This window comes from Conger conger, chromosome 19, assembly GCF_963514075.1.
Source record: "Conger conger chromosome 19, fConCon1.1, whole genome shotgun sequence".
NCBI classification, from domain to species: domain Eukaryota; kingdom Metazoa; phylum Chordata; class Actinopteri; order Anguilliformes; family Congridae; genus Conger; species Conger conger.
Window position 1 is genome coordinate 8658088 of NC_083778.1, and position 16366 is coordinate 8674453.

General features: G+C 44.8%; 1 protein-coding gene across 3 annotated transcripts in view; it reads right to left on the reverse strand.

Moving 5' to 3' along the window:
* Window positions 1–16366, reverse strand: part of LOC133119046 (caldesmon, smooth muscle-like) — a 68309-nt gene extending 51943 nt beyond the window's left edge. For all 3 annotated transcript variants that reach the window (XM_061229433.1, XM_061229436.1, XM_061229432.1), the window contains exon 1: window positions 16131–16366. The gene's annotated coding sequence lies outside the window, so the exon portion shown is untranslated. The remainder of the gene's footprint in view (window positions 1–16130) is intronic.

The following is a 16366-nucleotide window of genomic DNA, read 5'->3' on the forward strand; positions in this document are numbered from 1 at the left end:
AATCTGATGAAAAACATTTGTCATGCATGCAACCGTTGGACAGCAGGGACTGACAATGTCATAAATCATGGCTACTCAACTCCACGCCCTGCGGGCCACAGTGTCTGCAGGTATTCGGTTCAGAGTTCGCTACACCACCTGATTTCACCAATTAGCTCATCTGAACCAAGCATGTGAAATAATTAGTGAAATGAGGTGCTGTAGCGCACAGTCGGGTCAAATGCCTGCAGACACTGCGGCCCGCAGCACACGGAGTTGAGCAGCGCTGCCATAAATAGAGATTAAATCATGAAACCACAAGTAAATCATGCGTCAAGCTTCAGTCCAGTCTTTCAGAGACCAGTCAAATGCATGTACGAGAACAGCCGAGTGGACTACAAACTCATTCCGATGTGACCTATTTTGGGTTCTGGCCCATAGTTCAAGAATACTGCTCAAAGCGAAAAATTTTACGGCTACAGAATTCCGATTATCTGAAAGGTTCTACGATGTATCCAGGTATATTTTAGGGGAAATTTCCAGCGAGAACCTCTCGTCGGAGGGTTGCCGGTTCGATCGCGCCCCGGGTTTGTAAAAGTGTCCCTGAGCAATACAGCTCCTCATGAGCTCATTGGTGGATTGCATAGTAGCCTATTACGGTTGGTGTGTGAGTGGGTGAATGAGAGCATTAATTGTAAATCGCTTTGGATAAAAGAGCAGTATTCAGGGATAAATTAATTACATTTAAAAGTAAAAGTCAATGAAGGGTTGTACAATTTTTTTTTTTTAATTAAGCATTTCCTTTTCATTTTTGGTTACCTTAATGAACATTCAAATTATTTTAATATATTCTTTATTCTAACATCGAAAAACAGCTTTTGATTAATCAAAGTAATTAGTCAATTTTAGTTGTTAGATTAAAAAAGCTGTGAATAAAACTAATCGCGTGAGAACCATTTAGAACACACGCGCTGATTTAATTATTTGTACAGAGAATTCGCTCAGGGATCCGAGCTCGAAAGGTTTACATGCGGCAAACGTTTCTTGAAAATATATTTTTTGAAAAGCACGAGCTGAAAAGCCTTTGGGCTGAGATAATCGTTTATCAGTATTACCGCGCGTTTAAGAAGAAAAGCACAACGACGGCGTATTTATGAGGGATTTAGTTTCCCCCCCCCTTCTCAACAAACAGATCTGTGTATTATCCCCAGTCAATTTGTAATTTCATCTGCGTCTGGCTCTAAATACGTAAGGCCATAAATCACGCGCGTTGAGTGCCCTCCTAGACAGCCGAAGAAGAGCGGTCCCGTCTGGCCTGTCGACTCGCTTGGCGACAACGGTCTTCTTTAAAGCGTTTCCACCGGATAGGCAGTCACAGCAGGAGAAAGCCGCGCTGGATGGATGACGGAAATCCGCTTCCACGAAAACAAAAAGCGTCTTTAACCTGCTCATTATCGCGCCCAAGTGGTATATAAAGCCGTTTGCGCCAAACGGAAACCGTGCCAGTAGTGTGTCAGTTTCACAATAGGCTTGTTTAAAAAAAAAAAAGAAGAAATGTACACACTTCCCAGGAGGCTATGCATTACGATTAGCGCAGAAATGCTTGGAAGTTGTACAGAGCAAAGGTGAGCCATAGTGAGCTGCCGGTCAGCTGTAGAGAACGATAGTGAGCTCTAGGTGACATACAGTGAGCTGTGAGATTGAGAAAGCTATAGTGAGCTGTAGGTGAGATGTTGAGGAAATATAGCGAGCAGTAGGGAGAGCTGGAACAATCTATCGTGAGCGGTCATCTGCGCAACAATGATGCAATATGATAAAAGGTGATAACTGGATCATTACATTAAAATTACATTGCAGTCATTTGGCAGACGCTCTTGTCTCATCAAGTGCAAATCAAACCCAGGGACAAGTGTGATGAGGACCCTCGAGGACAGTACAGTTCCGAGTCCTGGCGCGATCACATGGATACAACTTGAACCCATGAGGAGTATGTCAACTTTCCAACTAGGATACCACGGTTAGAATAGAATACCCCCTGAGTACTACAATAATTATACATAAGATAGTAGAAGACAGGGCCAAGGTCTGAGCCCTGTGGGACGCCGGTCAAGCAGGAAGGAAGACTCAGGAGTGGACGTGTCGAAGTGTCCCTGAGCAAGACGCCTAACCCCCAAATGCTCCTGATGAGCTGGTCGCTGCCTTGCATGGCAGCCAATCGGCATTGGTGTGCGAGCGTGTGTATGGGTGAGTGAATGAGGAGCATCAATTGTACAGCGCTTTGGATAAAAGCGCTATATAAATGCCAACCATTTAAGAAAGCTATTAAACAATGAGAAGACCCATCTGCTCAGATAACCTTCTCCTCTTCCCTTGTGGGGATGGGTATCAACTTCTAGGTGCTACTGTACAATGATGAAAAAGTAAACCAATACTCATTCAGGGCTTCACACAGCCTCTACAGAACCCACTCCTACTTGTTAGCAAATTTCTGGACCAGCTTTGATCACCATTTCACATTTTTAACTCTTCGCCACTCTCAGTAAGTAGTAAGCGACATTTAAAAATGAACTGTTTACATGTAGAAGAATCCCATGTACAAGACAGAACTGGTTGGTGAGAATCAATTGCCTTTCTGTCATCATGATTTATTATTATTATTATTATTATTATATTATCTTGCGAGTTTAGAGTGTTTCTTCCCTATTTTCTCCATCGGCGCCCACGCTGATGGCAGTTTTTCCGGGCCAATGGGTCTGGTGGCATCTGCGTTTAAAAAAAAAAAATCTGTCTTTAATCCCGGAGATTTTAAATATCCCCCAGCTCCCGGAGACGGGAGGCAATTACCTGGGCCCTCTGAAGCTGCTCTTATCAGCGGGGCCCCTGTATCTCCCCGCGGCAGCCCCCAGACGCCTCGCCTGCCATCCGCGGGGACCCCAAGGGATTCTGGGAGACCCTGGCCACATCCTGAACGGGCGTTTGAAAAACGTTTGAAGGAGGCTGGAAATAAGTCATAAACAGTATTGTGTATGTGTTGGCGTGTGAGTATGGGTGCGTGTACATAGGTGGGTTGGTGTGTGTGTGTGCGTGCGTAAGTGTGTGTGTCAACGTTAACAGGTGCAAATATTAAGTTTAAAAACCGACACGGACATGAATACGAATGAGGTCCGTGCCGATAAAACGGATCAGCAGTCCAGGCAGGAGAACAGTTGAAAAGGTTGAAGGCGCTTGCGTGATTAAAATTAAAATCAAAATCCATTTCTCTGCCGCGGAGAGACGTTTTGGCGGCACGCCCCGGAAACCGCGCCCATTTCTTCGCTGCGAAATCGGCAGAACTGTGGCGTGAAACCACAACGAGAAAGCTGCGGTCCTTCGCTGACTACAAACACTCCAAAAACACCACTCTGCCAGATTATAAAGCCCTTATTTATACAGGGTACGTTGACTAAGAACACAGACTCGTTTACAGCAATGTCTTCCCCCAGGAGCTGAACCTGCATGTCTTGAGGTTGTGGGCGGAAACCGGAGTACCCGGAAGAAACCCGCACAGGCACAGGGAGAATACAGAAAGGCCCCAGTCGGGATTCAAACCCAGGACCTTCCCGCTGTGAGGTGACAGGACTATCCACTGCACCGCTGTGCCGTCAAATGGCAGGCTAGCAACCAAACTGAAAAAATGAGCAGCCACCTTCAACTCAGTTTCACCTCAGGGCTAATTCACCAAATGGGGGGTGGGGTGGTGATTTCAAAATGATTACGAAAGACATGTCCTGTCAAAGTGAAGATGATTGGCTGAACAACCCTTCTTTCCTCATCATGCACAAATGATTGGTTGAACATTTAGCATATTTTCAGCTTTTTTTAGCAAATAAATAAATAAAAATGAAGCATCGGTGATCACATTCACAACATGGCAACCATGACTTCACCATCCTTGAACAGGGAAAGACATTTAGCTAAATCAACACTGCACAGTGTTAGCATCCAGCAGTCTCTCTTAAGCAGGTTGTAACAGCCAATCAGAATCATGGGTTCGCCGGGTGCCGGGGGGGGGGGGGGGGGGGGGGACTTGTCACAGGACCTGGCCCTGTCGCCATGGTAACGGCTAAGCCGGAAGACTCTCGGCGCCCCTGGGTCGGATTTGAGACAGGAATCGCATCAACTGCCGCCGATTAACGATTCCATTCCGCCCACAGACTTATAGGGAAGAAGAAGAAAAAAAATAAATAAATAAAAACCCCGTTGAGCATTTGGCTTTCTAATGGGAGCGATTGCTATCTCAAATTGAGTTTCCCGCCAACTTAAATAAGGGCCACAGGGCCGGGTGGCGGCTTGCATGCCGATTAGGCCTCGATTGGCTGCCGCGCTTGGATAACCTCGGTCTACAATCTTGGGATTTTGGGGGAAAAATTTGAATGTTTATGGAAAAGAAAAAAGAACAACAGTTTCATTCGAGGAAAAAAAAAAAAAAGGATTTAAGTCAGGCCTGCCCACTCCTGTCCCTGGAGATCTACCTGTAGGTTCTGTTCGGTATCCTGGAGGCTTGCACTCCAACCCCAACAAAGCACACCAACCCCAACAAAGCACACCTCAGACAACAGCTCGGAATATTGCTGAGCTGCACATTCGTAGAATCGGGTGTGCCAAATTAGGGATGGAGTGAAGACCTACAGCATACCCACATAACCTAGAAGTAGATCTCCAGGAACAGGGTTGGGCAGCCCTGCTCTAGCTGTTGAATGAGGTGTGCGTTGTTAGGGTTGGAGTGTAAACCTACAGGAGGGTAGATCTTCAGGAACAGGTTTGGGCAGCCCTGCTTTATGTGATAACATTTAAAAGGTTCAAGTTCCTTCCAACCAGAATTCCTGAACTCCTGAATTTTAACGAGCTCCTAATTAGATTATATTATTGTCTTGAAGGATTTTTAACCCTTAAGGACACTTGTCAGAAATACCTGATACATTTCCCATATTCACATCCCAGGACATTCCATCTGTTAGAGCAGCCATTTGCATTTAATGAGCTATAAGGCACATAATTACTTCAGGACAGGTTTCCAATCGTATGCAAAAAGGACCAGTGTGGATGCAGGTCTTTGTTTTGGCCCAGCACACAGAGCCAAAGACACATGATTAAAAGGTCTTGATTGAAGACTTGATTGTGATTAGTTCATTACTTTGAGTCAGGGTTCTTACTGCTGCATTAACACAAAAACCTCCAGCCACACCCCAGTCTGTGGATAAGATAGAAAGATTCTAATTAATTGAATTATATTTGTACCATACAAACTCGTCTATACCGCAAAAACTGAAATCGTTATTCAATTTTATTCTTGATTTACGATTCTTTTTCTTACCCGTCAATTATTTCGCTTCCATGGATATTACATTCCATGTTGTAAGGAATCGTAGCAAAACACTCTCACCCAATGGCAGATCATTTTAGGCATTTGTTTTTCTTAGCCCATGCCAATAAGGCCTGTATTGATGGGATGTGAACACCAGCCCACAGCAACAAGGACCGCAAGACTCCAGACAAGCTCAGGAAGGCCTAGAAAAGTATTTGAAGTCAAAACAATTGACCCAGGTCTGACGCTACGTCGTGCTATACTGAGAATACTTTCCGCCACTATGTAACATCACACCAGCCCCGCAGAACTGACATCGATCATGCACATGGGACACTGAAATAACCTTCCAAATATGCACATTAAGGCGACAGTATACCAAAACCGGAATAAGCCGGTTCTAACCAAGGTCCAATACGGTGATTTAAGGTTAAAAGGGAGTCGGGTTTGCAGAAGTGGGAAAGATATAGGAAATGTTTGGGTTTAGAAAAGGCGTCAGGAAGTGGTCAAGTTCCAGGAAGTGGGTGGATTTAAGAGGAGTGCTGCTTGAGAAAGTCAGTTTTCAAGCATTTGCCAGCTGTGTCCAAACATAGCTTGAGCTGGTCACACCTTGTCAAGCTGGGAACTGGTCTGAACTGGCCAACCAGCTACCAGCAGTTTCAAAACCTAGCTTGAGCTGGGGGTTTTATCAGTAGGGGTCTTCATTCCTGGTCCTGGGGGGCTGCAGGGTCTGCTGGTTTTGGGAGTTAAATTGGCACTTATCGGAGGTCAATTAAAGCAGCAGTTTAACACAGTTAACTCATCGCCTCAACTAGGGTTCTGGGGTCTGAATTGGTTTCTGATGTTATGGCAGAAACAGAAACCAGCAGACCCTGAGACCCAGAATGGAGGGATTTGTAGTTCTGGGCGGATAAGGGTTAAAGGGGAACAGGAAAGGAATTGTTTTTTGCATTCATAGGTTGGGGGGGGGGCAACAGCAGACCCTGCGATGCAGGATGCTGGGATTTGTAGTTCTGGGCGAATAAGGGTTAAAGGTTAAAGCGGAACAGGAAAGGAATTGGGTTTCGCATTCATAGTTCGGGAGGAAACCGCAGGCCCTGAGATACAGGATGCTGGGATTTGTAGTTCTGGAGTGCAGAAGGGTTAAAGGTCAAAGCGGAAGAGGAACAGGATTGGTTTAGGACGGGCAACGGCAGAAACTCAGGCAGGGAGGGGCCGCTCACCCGCGGCTCCGTCACACAGCGCCATCCATCTTCTTTACGAGAGGAGAGGAACCCAATCCAACACCGGGAGGCAGGAAACCGAAACCCAGGCCTTAATGGATTTCACTTTGCGTCGCGGGAAATGCATTTGCGTTCGTATTTATTTTGGGCGAGGACGTCGAGGAAAAGGCAGTAACGTCGCTGTGGCCTCGGCTCACCCGGCCGTCACCGCCCGCGTCCGACAAACAGCCTCCGAAACGCCTCCAGACGAGCAGGAACTGCCTTTTCCTTCGCAATTTCCTTCGGATCCAATTAAACTCTGGCTTTCAGTCCTTGTAAGCCCCTGCTTTTTTTAAAAGACTTGTACGTCGGCCCTCCGCTGACTCCGGGCGCTTCTCCGACCGAACAAACGGACAAAAACGGGGTCGGGACCGGCGAACGAGGATTCGCCTAATAATCCGCCCGGAATGAACTAATGCCGTGATCCCATTCACGACCCGCCGCAGCTAACAGACGGATTGCGCGGTTCAAAAGCGTTCCCGACGCCAATGTGCGGATCGGAGATATCCGGAAGAATCTCGTCCGGCTGAGGATTTCGGAGGCGGCGGGAGTCTGGCTGGATCTAGATAGGGGGCCTTCTGCAACGAGGCGTCCGCTCTGAACGCCTGAAGGCGAGCACATTAACATCGCTAAACCCCGGCTAATCTCGATGCGGCCGCCTCCTCCCTTTGTGCGCGTTTATCCGGAACCTTCCCTACGCCGGGTTTAAGGCCGATTTGCTGGCGAACTTCCGATGAACTTCCCAGGAACAAATTTTGCAAGCGAACGGGAGGGGAAAGAGGGCCTATTAGGGATTAGAGGATACGGTGCCTGCTTGTAAAAGAGAGTTTACTTTTACACCGCTTTTCAATTCTGGGTTATTAGCGGAATGTGTTCAAACAGGCGCACAAACACTAACCTTGTTTGTGGCATTGCCGACCGTAAAAAGTTTCCATAATACTTATTTATGAAAATTTTCTCCATTTGTAATGATTAGTGACTTGCCTTTTTTTCTTGCATAGTATGTTGTACCGTCATACTGACCCGTTACGGACATACGGACACACACACGCACGCAGACGCACGCAGACAAACACACGCGCTTTAGCACACCGATGTGGGCTTACGTCGCGACCAAATACGGAGGGCAGACGTCTCGTCCCCTCCGTTGTTTGTGCGCGCGTGTGTGTGCACGCGTGTGCGTGCGTGTTGGCTTCCTCGCATGTTTCACACTTTCAAGAAAACCAACAGGCACAACGCTACACCAGTGGCAACCTCATGGTGGTTTCCTGTGCTGCTCACAGCAGTCTAGAAGGTTCCACCTCCATCGCGCTGCCCGAGGTGGTATGGCGACACGCCTGCCCGCCTACCTGTCCACTCCGGTCATGTAAAACTTTAAACTTTGCAAAGAGTTTGAAGAAAATAAAAATAAAAATAAATGGACGACAGAGTTAAATTCACTCTTAATCGAAATGTGACACTCCATATGTTGATGCGACCACCGATATGTTGCTTGTTGTGCACTGTCCCTTTTAAAAAAAAAAAATTCCAAAGTGCCTTTGTAAAGAAATGCCGTTGCTCTGTGAATAGACCACTTGCCTGTTGACATTCTCACTTTACGCCACACATTTCTCACTCTCGGACAAAAACTGTCACGAACGCGTTGGGCCGCCCGCAAGAGGGCCAAGCAGATCTCACCGCCAGTGTTGCGCGGCAACCTTTCGATTGACAGACCTGTGGTCTAGCCAGTCGCACGACAACAAAAATAAATAAATTTCCCACCTTCCCACCTTTACAATTTCCAACTTTTTTTCCCCCCACTCACACAAATATGGTCGCAAAAGGAACCGTCGGATTTCCATGGAAGGACACATTACATTCCATTAACGGCATTTGGCAGACGCTCTTATCCAGAGTGACGTACAGTTGATTAGACTAAGCAGGAGACAGTCCTCCCCTGGAGCAACGCAGGGTTAAGGGCCTTGCTCAAGGGCCCAACGGCTGTGCGGATCTTATTGTGGCTACACCGGGGATCGATCCACCGACCTTGCGGGTCGTAGTCATGCACCTTAACTACTACGTTGCTCTACGGAGACAAAGAACCGTTTTTAGTGTAACATCCCATTCTCAGAAAGAAATGGCACAAAATGGCACAAATGAAGCAGATCCAGTAATTCCTCCTCGCAATCGAGACACGCTGCGACCGTTAAGCCGGCTCACTTCCCCGGTGCGTGAAGAGCTCACAGCTGGTGAAAAGTCTCTCTTTCGTCATCTTAACATATCAACGTAACATAAGGTAACGGCGAGAACAGGCCATTCAGCCCAGCAATGCTCGCCTTTTCCTTCCCCTAAGTGTCGTTTAGTTTGCCTAAAAGCTAAATAGTATCTAGCACTGTATCAAGCCATCATGAAAAACACCCAGTGTTTCTGCCTCCACTGCATTTACGGGCGAGCTGTTCTGCACATTAACCACTTGCATCGTGAATACGATCTGTGTGAAGATGACAGAACGCAGATTCAGCAGACCACGAGCGTGCCTGGCTTCACACTGGCGGGCACTGAAGGACCTGGTTTGAAACTCCACCTCACTCATATGGGGGGGGTCATTTACTAAATATTACAATATAGCATTTTTCTGGGGTGATAGAGCACAGTGTTTCAGTGGCCCAGAATCCCCGGTGGCATAGGATCCCTGTCAGGTTGATAGTATTATAACTGTGTGCGTGCCTGCGGGGATGTGTGTGTGTGTGTGTGTGTGTGTGTGTGTGTGTGTGTGTGTCGCGGTCCTCCCTTTTCTTCTCACACTCAAGGTGGATGCAGAAATACACAAAGTTATTTCACTCACCCTTCTGGGCGCGTGCTCATGGTCGATCAAAGATATTGGGAACGAATGACCCTTAACACCAGACCTGGGTCAGATACATGATAGCTTGGATTCATATACTGTTCTGCACTCGAATAATCATGCCAGGCCCAACTGAGCCAACTAAGAGGACTAGAAGGCAGGGTTTGCGATTTTTCATAGAAAAATCATAGAAAAGTATTTGAATCCAAAACCATTACATATCTGACCCAGGTGGGGTCTGATCATTACTCCGTTCCGCCTTTCCACTGGAACAAAGTGTGAAGCACTAGAGCAGCAACGATGGCAAAAACGCCGCCCTGCTGACACGTTTGCAGCCCATTACTCACCGCCTTTACATAGCTTGCGTTCCCGAAATCATTGCACAAGAAGGTTTCCTCTCGCAGTGGCACAACGGGTTTGGAGGGGGCAGGGGGATGCAGCCACTGAAATGCTTGTTTTTTTCCCCCTGAATGACAGTTTTATGGTGGAAACTCATCTCCTCACATTCCACCTCTCGGTGAAAGATTAGGCTAATGCTAACCTACAAATGCTAACGCTAAGCTACAAATGCCAATGCTAACGCTAATGCTACTGGAGCTACAGGCTCCTTCTCAGCCCCCATCCACTTCCTTGGCCAAAATCTATCCATATAGCTAGCTTGCTGTCAGCTTTTTATCTAATGGTTTACCATATTTGACTGCGTGATTGGCACAAGTGCAAATGGCACCTGCACTTTCCCGTTTCCACAGTAACCATCTCTATCACAAAAGGGACAAGAGGGAGGGGCTTAGGGCTGTGGCTGAAATGGATGTGAATGCTTATTGCATAAGAACCTTAAATTTCGTAATATTTAAATGTATAATTATATAGTTTTATTTTAAGCGCAAGACACTATGTGCCAATCACGGGTGCCACTCAGGAGAAAAGGTCAAAAACTGTGAAAAATATTCAAGATAAGACAACACATACCGTTCTCATGCCAATTTGCAGTTAGACATAATTACTTTTGAATGTCAATTAATGCTTATGCAATGCTTATGAATGTGCCATGTACTGCTTATGAAGGAGTTGTACAGCCGTTATGCAGGACCATGCAACAAAAGTAGAAAAGTATGAATGAGTGAATGAGAAGCATCAATTGTACAGCGCTTTGGATAAAGGCGCTATATAAACGCCAACCATTTACCATTTACCAAGTGTTTCCCCATTGCACCATATGTCGATTTCTGAATATCAGTACGCAGTGCTTGTAAATCAATTCTATATGGCTTACGAAGGCGCTTATGTAGCTCTTATGAAGCTACATAAGAGCTACATAATGATATAAATCGCGCAGCTCGTCCCCATGGGCAGACTGCGGAAAGGCTGAGGCATCCTACACAGGAAGTGCCGGTGTGCTCACAGGACATACATTTTACAAGTATGCTAACGGCAGTTTGGGTCAACAACCCTGGTAATTACTGCAAGAGGGCGGGGAAAGGACATACCGAGCGCTTGCCGAAAAGTCCAGAAGAGATTCGCCCGACAGGGGGAAACCATTCAGGATCGTGAAACTGAACGGTTTCTAATATTTGATGGATGCTGGATTGGGATCAAAATATAAAATGCAATAATCAGGGCCACTAGCTTCTAATCGTTTTCCTGCGAGTGTTCTTTTCGATGTGCACGTACGCAAATAAACGGCGACTGCAGATTTTTGTTGTGTCTGGGAACAGACCGGAACTTTCTGGAGTCTGGACCGCTGCCATTTCGAACTTAAAGGCAGGCCAGCAGAAATTAATCTGCAATTATGGCAATCAGACCACTTAAACTGAGCCCAGTGGGAATGAACGCTGGATAACCTACGCACTGAAAAGATCTCCCTCTCAAACACACACACAGGCACATAAACTGTACACAGACATATGGAAACACACACACACACACACACACACACACACACACAAACTGTACACAGACATATGGAAACACACACACACACACACACACACAAACTGTACACAGACATATGGAAACACACACACACGCACAAACTGTACACAGACATATGGAAACACACACACACGCACAAACTGTACACAGACATATGGAAACACACACACACACACACACACACACACACACACACACACCTCCAGAGCTCACTTCCTCAGAACTTCTGCCAAAGCGTTAAACAAGAATAAATGAGTCTGCGGTTAGAAAAGAAAGCCACATTAACATCTGACCCCTCTTCAGTTACAAGCATGGAACCATTTTCTGCCTGCACAAAGTACACCATTTTACAGAGGAGGGTAGTATTATAGTTTGAATGGGTTTCCAAGGAATTTGTTCTTCCCAAATATGAAATTTGTGTTAAAGGTACAGTAGGTAAAATTTGTGTTAAAATATTGTTACAAGACCATTGTAAATCCCTTCCTATCATTGAAAAAGGCTCACTGACATGTTGACACACCCTCGACCTGTGTTTATAGTCCTTAAATTCGGCTTTGAAAATATGCAGTTGACGGCCCGACACTCTGTACCAAAACATTGTATAACCGTACAATAATTCAAGCTCATTGGTTGAAAATGGGTTCTAAATGCCACAGCCGATGGCGTTTCAACTTCAGCGCATTCACAGAGAAGGGGGAGGGTTGTGGTTTGAGCGTATTTGTTGCTGCAATTCAACTCATGACCGTTAGAAGTGCAAAATTACCTATTGTACCTTTAATAATTTTAAAAATAAAAGCAATCGGGAGCCATTTTGTTACAGTTATAGACAGGCGTTCTGGCTAGTGGTTACATAAAGATGCCCAAAACATGCATACCTATTTTTTTTACTGAAACCACAAGCTGCTGCCAAAAGAAAAAAAAAAAACACCACAAAGAGGCAGATGCACAGCCACTCTCGGGTTATTAATGAAAGTGGAGGCGTATTTATACAAGCTCGATCGTGCGGTTAATGCTAAAGTCTCCCCCACCATTCCTGTCAATAGATTCACCACAAACTTACATATATTTTGTTTGACAACGAGACCGCTCATAGGCAGCACCCGCTCAAAACACTACTTCTAATTACTAATCCGTGTTAGTTCGGCAAGAATGAACGAGTGCGGACGAGAGAGGTAGAGAGGTAGAGAAAAAGAGGCGAGAGCGCTATTGTAGAAAGGAGAGGTAATGTTGAACTCGAGACGGAAAGTTCGCTTTCCGCATCTGTACGACATTCTAACGCACGAGCCATAACTCATCCGAGGCTTTCGAAACAGCGCCGCAAGGCATGCTGGTCCGGGTGAGGGCAGGTTCAGGAAGTGTTACATGTTGTTACCATGGCAGCAAACTGGGTTTCACGGAGGGACACACTCAACTCACAGCCTCACAAAACAACCAGTCTCTATACACACTATATAAATATAAAACCAGAAATAAAACATAAAATCGTAACCAAAGTGTGAGAGTGCATGATAGAAGAGATGAGCAAAAGAAAATCAGAAACATAAATAATTGTAGGAAAAAACTAGCTAACAGCTCATTCAAAGAAACAATCACAATCAGTGTAATTATTCTTATTATTATTGAAACCAAGCAACATATTGTTTTGTTATTGAAATTAAATGATTATATTAAACACCCACACAAAGTCTCAAAGCATGCTAGTATTCTGAGACCCAGTGATGTTTTAAAACATTAAAGTATGGTTTCAACGTTGTTTCAACAACATGCGCTCCAGAATACTAGAACAGTTTGGTTGAGACTATGCGTGGATATATACCAGGGGTGTCCAATCTTATCCAGAAAGGGCCGGTGTGTGTGAAGGTTGTTGTTTTAGCACAGGGCTAAGACAGCTGATTCTACTCATCAAGGTCTTGATTAAAGACCACGATTAGTTCATTAGTATAATCAGGTGTGTTACTGCTGGGTTAAAACAAAAACCTGCACCCACGCCGGCCCTTTTAGGATAAGATTGGACACCTCTGATATACACAATCGCTGTACAGCAGAAAGTAGTTTCTGATGAAACCACGCACAACAACGTCTGTGGACGTTCGAGAATAACTGTTGCTGTTGAGCTTTTTAAATAAAGATTTCAGTTTTTGCAGTGAGCTGCAGTGGATATCTAGAAATCTCAGCGGAACTTTCTGGATAGATCAAGAGCACTCCTGATAACTACGGACATGGGCCATTTCATTTTCATTGAACTGTCCCTTTAAACTCATAGAGATTGTTTTAAAAGCTTTTCAAATCCAGTGTGCTGGAGTACAGAGCCAAAACAACGAAAATCGTGTCACTGTCCCTGTACACTGGCATTTGACAGTGCATGTAGGTTCTGCATTAAAAACACTGATGATTATTTTAATATAGTTTTTCAGATATATCTTAATATCTGAAAAACTTGAGCATAAGGAGTAAACCGCTGGCAACCCCAAGAGCACTTAAAAACAGATCATTAAATCGTCTGGGCTGTCAAACTATTTTTGTCCAACGTTTCTGGAATGTGGACCGCCCTTTTTTGTTTAGCTTTTTCTCAGGCCAAGAGGAACAATTTCATCAGTATGGCATTTCGAATGATTCGAGAGGGGGGGGGGGGGGGGGGAGAGAGAAGGGAGACCAAAAAAACTAGAGCGAATGAGAGATTTTACTCTCCACTAAAGCTCTCCGAGTGATTCCCAAGCAGGCACAGACTGCTATATATAATAATAATATATTGCGTAATACACTCCAAATATATTGTCAATTCATGTTTCCATGTAATGCATTCTATTATGTTCTGATAGATCTCAATGAGGCCAAAGCACAAGCACGGATATATTTTGCAATACATTTCCATTATTATATGCATTATTCAAAGCAGTTTTCAATACAAATTACAATATATTCTCAGTGACCACTTTATTAGGTAGAACCGTACAACAGTTTGTTCACACAAATATCTAATGCAGCCAATTATGTGGCAGCAACTCAATGCATAAAAGCACGCATGGCCAAGAGGTTCAGTTGTTGTTCAGACCAAGCCTCAGAATGGGGAATGAGGCAGGGTATTCTGCAGAAGAGCATCTCAATACACACACTGAGGCTTGAGATGAACAGGCAACAGCTGCAGATGATCAATAAGTCTAAAAAAACAACTAATAAATACGTAATAAAGTGTTATGTAGGGGTTATGAAGGGTATGTACCTAATAAGTGGGTGTAGATAGCTATGCATTTTAATTGGACATAATTCCATGAAAATATCCCAAAAATGCACAAATGGGACATACAAATATGCAATGGAAATAAGAGCTGATAGTTGAGATTGGCATCTTTCTTCCTTTACCATCTTTGGCAGTAGCTTCAAAACATTTCCTGTTAGTCTCTCCCAGTGGCTGGATGAAGTCCAGGACCACTGTGTGTGCGTGTGTGTGTGCGTGCGTGCGGAGGGGGGCTCAAATTGTGAAGGCAAATGAGCAATGGTTGAATGAAGGTGCTGGTGAAGGCACACAGGCAGCCAGGTTTCAGTTGGTGTGACACCTCTTCTACAAGTGTGGGAGGCCACGTGAGCCTCACCACAACTTGCACTCAGGCGAAGAGCGTGGCACGGTATGAACAAGCGCACGGAAACGACAACATCGATTCCTACTTTCAAAACAGGCCCGAGGCCTGACGGTACAGAGGCTTTCTCAAGCAGAAAAATAATTATTTCATTCCATCTATGTGCGCAAAATAGGTGTGCTCTCAAAATGAATCCAAGATAGACTCAATCAAGCACAAGACAAAAGTAACATAAAAAATGTAAAGCATTTCACTTAAGGTCGACCCAAACCTAAATAATTTGTATTGACAATACATTATTTTCCATTTCTGCATGCGCCCTCTCCTTAATCAAATACCTTTTACATTTTTGGCATTTGGTAGACGCTCTTATCCAGAGCGACGTACAGTTGATTAGACTAAGCAGGAGACAATCCTCCCCTGGAGCAATGCAGGGTTAAGGGCCTTGCTCAAGGGCCCAACGGCTGTGCGGATTTTATTGTGGCTACACCGGGATTAGAACCACCGACCTTGGGTGTCCCAGTCATTTACCTTAACCACGACAGGCCACCCACTTATGCAGACAGGTTCTCTGTGTGTGTGTGTGTGTGTGTGTGTGTGTGTGTGTGTGTGTGTGTGTGTGTGTGTGTGTGTGTGTGTGTGTGTGTGTGTGTGTGTGTGTGTGTGTGTGTTTTCATGGAACACAAATAGGCCCTATGTTCTGACAATAACTGGACACTCCATTTTTTTAGGAATGTTCCATAGCTACAATGTGAGAAACATTTTTTGAAATTAAACGTTTCCAAGTTTAAGTACCCTGTAGGCAACCTTATTTTTAGTCCAAGGTTATAAATCAAATTTTATGATTTACTGTTTAATAACACTGAACGAGTTCTTTCGTGAAAGATTAATGAGATTCATAGAAGCTATATCTTTAACGTTCTTGAAGTGATTCCATCTCTTATGATTTAAAGCAAGTCAAACAGGTCTGAAACGTCAAACTGCAATTTACAGCCTTCCTTCTTCAATGAACGGCGTATATTCAAGCCTTGGGTTTTTTCAACGAATCGACCCATAAACACGCCAGAATGTGTACAAGAGGATACAACCAAACAATGACGTGTCCGTACTACAGTGTAGCCAAGAATCATAGCCTTTGCACACGAAGGGAGACAAAAACAGCTTACAGCGGCTTACTTCCACAATCCAAACTATAGGAAACACGGTGTACTCACCCCTTCCGAAATTGTCTTTCGTCGCACACAAGTCAATTCTTCAAACCACTGCAAAGTCACTGACGTGGTTTTTTGTTCGCTCTGTGTGAACTTGCAATCGAAACAAACATACACGGAAAAAATAACTAAAACCATAAAAGAGGCCGCAAGACGGGCACTTCTCTCAGCGTTTGGTGGTAAGATGCACTTCGTAAAAGGTGCAGGTACAACAGAACATCACACTTCATCAATTCTCT